We start from the raw sequence: 4,060 nt of genomic DNA on the forward strand, positions 1-4,060 counted from the left end.
AAATTATTGGTGAAATATTTGGATTTATTATTTCTACCAATATTCTTTTTTATGTATTTTTCATTTGTGATTTTTTGCAAATGAATTATTGCATACTTGATAAATTGATAAGCTAGTTGATAATGCGATGATTAATTGATGAAAACTTGATTTAATTAAACTTGATTCAATTTAACTTGATTTGATTAAAACTACGAACTTGATTAAAATTAAACTTGATTGAAAACTTGATTCAATGATTTAATTTGTAATTGAAATGATTTCAGTATTGATCTTAATAATATGAGGATATTTTGATTAAATTCAAGAAGGCCAATTTATTATGTTGATAAATTCAAAATCTTATATAAGGAAAGAAACAATGCAAAAACAATAAAATAATTAAAATTGAGGGAAACAAGAAAGAGAGAGAGAGAGAGAGAGTAAGAAAAAGGAGGAGAAATGCTTAATGGTGGTATTTGAGCAATATTTAAAGAATAAAAATTTTATTTCAGTTATTAAATTTTATTTCAGTTATTAAGTCTTTTTTTCAGTTATTTAATTTTAATTATTAAATTATCTTCTTCTTCAGTAGAGAACAAAAATTAACAAATAAAAGTAAATCAGAAAATAAAGATGCAATGAAATATGATAGTAACGAGGAGAAGATCACCATCATCTTTAATATTAATTGTTGTATTTAAGAAAATTTTTTGAAAATTATATTTTTGACACCAAAATCGATAAATTGATTTAATCTAATCTCAGAAATAAAACAGGTAAGCTGTTGAAATACTTTTTAATCAACTGCAGATAACTGGCTATTAGAATGCTATGATTTATATTCCCATTTCATGCTTAATTAATTGTTCCAAAATTCTAATTCAGTCATTTTAAAAGCCTGAAATTCATTTAGATACAATGAAACAATTATTTCCAGCTATTTTACTATTATTTCATTTTTAATTAATAATTGCACGATTTTATTTCAGTCATTTTAAAGCTTTGATTTATATTTGCTTTCTTTTTTTTCTTTTTTTTTTTAAAAAAAAAAAGAGAAGCTCAATTAGCTTCTAATGAAATTTGTAAAATGATAATGATGCTAACGGCTTCAATGGAATATTTAGTAGTTGAAAATGAATAATTTTTAGAAAAAGTTTTGAAATTTCAATTAACCAACTACTTTCATTTATTAATACATGATTAATATCATTAATAATTAATGTAAACTTTTATCATCCGTCTTTTTCCATTAAACATTTTAAACAGGCTATCATAAATGTAAATTATTTGTTCAATAATGATATGACGTCATCAGGATGATTAGTCTCATTTATAATTTTGCATGTTTTGCTTTAAAGCTGTCATTATCAAATCTCTCATAACATCTGATAACTTCTACCGTTGGATTAATTTTCTACAACATATCGATAACGATCTTTAACCTTAATGATTAACTAATTAATCCATTTTATCAAGTTAAAATTTCATTTGTATCATTTTGTTTTTTTCTTTTCATCCTTCTAAATATCGTTTAAAAATTTGAAATTTTTATCACTGTAATGTATTGTTATGTGTTAATCTATTCATCTGTTATTTATTTTAAATTTGCTAAATATGTGGAAGGAATATTTTCAAATTAAAATTTTCATTAAATTTAAAATGTTACAAATTTATTAATTTTTGATGATTAAAGTTAATTCAATTACTTATTCATATCAAACATATGTTAGTAAATTTCGAAGCAAATTACTTTATCATAAATTGACATTTCATAAAATTTATCATGCTATTTGATTCGTCGCATTCATTTTTCTGCAATGATATCATTTTTAACTTATTAATGGTAATTAAACATTTCTTAAATTTGTTCATCAATTTACATTAATTTAGCAAATATTTTTGAATAAATTATTTTGCACTTAATATTTTAGTGTAAAAAAAAAGTTCATGGGTAGTTCATTTCATTTTTATTTCCCCAAAGTTCATTTTCTCCAATCAATGTCAGTAATTCAAAACGAAATGATTATTTTTGACGAAAAAAAAAAAAAAGGTTTCCAAACTTTTCATTTTTATTTTTTGAATGTAAAAAATTGATAGCTTGTAAAATAGACAAAGATGTTACAATTTTTCGTTTGTGCAACCAATAATACTTCAGCTATTGGTACTATTTTAACAAAAAGCTAAAAAAAAAAAAAAGAAATGGAAAAAAAAAAATGCTAAGGACGAAAATAAAATTTACGAAAGAAACAAAAAAAATGAAAAAAAAAAAATTTAGCATTTTGTATATAAAATAAACTTTGATAATAAATGCTTGCTGCATAATTTACAAAACATTTAAAATACATATATAAAAGAAATATTTTATGCTTAGGATTAAAAAGGAATAAAAGGGAAAGTTTTTTGAAATGAAAAATTTTTTTTAAACTAATCGATTCATTTTGTGGTATAATTTCACCAAGTTTGTTTAAAAAAAAAAAAAAAAAAGAAAAAAAAAAAGAAAAAGCACTGTTGAAGATTGTTAAGACAGCTGTCGCTTAACGGATGGATTAACCGGAATCACTCCAATCAACGCTACTATATTTATTGCTATTACTTCAAAAATTTTCGTCCAAATCAACATTTTTAAAATTAATCGAAACAATTCTTTTCCGGAAAATTTCAAATACTATTTTCTTTTAAAATTATATTATCCAATGATCATTGTAAATTAAATAATATGAATTTTCGTTATTTCAAATTAATTTGTTAATTAGTTGTTTTATGGAGGCTAGTCTATGGGAATTATGTTGATTTATGGATTTTGTATTATGTTAATTAGTCGTTATATATATGTATATGTATATTTTTTTCTAATTTGTTAAGTAATTGTTTTACAAAAAACTTTCAGTTTTTTTTTTTTTTTTTTTTTATTGTCAGAAGGATATATATATCGGTCATATGCAAAAGATAAATGTATTAGTTAGACTTGAACAAATCCGATGATAAAACCTTCCAAATAAGTTGATTGAAACAGACTGAATTAAAATGACATAGCATTTATTGAATTGAAATTGATTATTCCTGTTTGTATTAAAATATTTTGCTTACAATTATTGTTATGACAAGTAGTAATTTCGATAAAATGATTTTAGTTAATTTTTAATTTTTTACTTTTCTCTTTTTGTTTGTTTATCTATTTTTCCAACTTTTAGTTTGTATCTTTTACTTTTGTTGCAATGAAATATTTTACTATAAAATTTGACCATTTCAAATATCATATTTACTACGAAATAAATATTATTATTATTATTATCATTTAAACAAATTTACAATCATTTTATCTTTCATTCTTTTTTTTCCACATTTTCGAATAGTTTTGTCAATTGTTATTATCCAATTTAATGATAAATTAATTGAAATATTACATATTAATAAATGTTTAATCTTTAGCCGTTTATGCCTATTCCTTGTAAAATTGTAAAAATTATACTATTTTAGATTGTAAATTGCTCAATTGAATTTTCTCAAATCAAATGATTAATAAGAAAAGAAAAACGGAAACAATGAAAAGTGTGTCACAATCGGCATCCAAAACAGTCATTTCGTACATTTATAAACTCATCCAGACTAATAAATTTTCTCACCTGATTGCGCTTATTTATGATAACATTTTGGAAAATTCCAATAAACCATTCTTGAATAAGTTTGTTTCAATCATTTTTATTAAAATACAATTTAATCATTACCATTATTTATATACGTAATATAATTTAGTTATTTCCATTTGCGTTATTTTATAGTAAAATTATAATTTTGCTATAAAATGTGCAATAAAATTATTATTTCATATATTTATAACATTTATCGTATTGTTATTCAGAAAATTTTCTTTTTCACACTGAAACAAATGATAAGTTCTTAAAACAATTCGATAGAAAAAAAAAAAGAAAAAAGAAGCATTCAAAAGTAAGAATTGCAATTAATCGAAAGACGTGATTAATAGAATAGTGAGAATTATTGAATGAAATATTTCCAATTTATTATATTTTTTTTAGAGAGTTTCACTTATCATTGTGCGTAATGCATTATTATTTTTATT

This window comes from Loa loa (genome assembly GCF_000183805.2).
Source record: "Loa loa unplaced genomic scaffold supercont3.360, whole genome shotgun sequence".
NCBI classification, from domain to species: Eukaryota; Metazoa; Nematoda; class Chromadorea; order Rhabditida; family Onchocercidae; genus Loa; species Loa loa.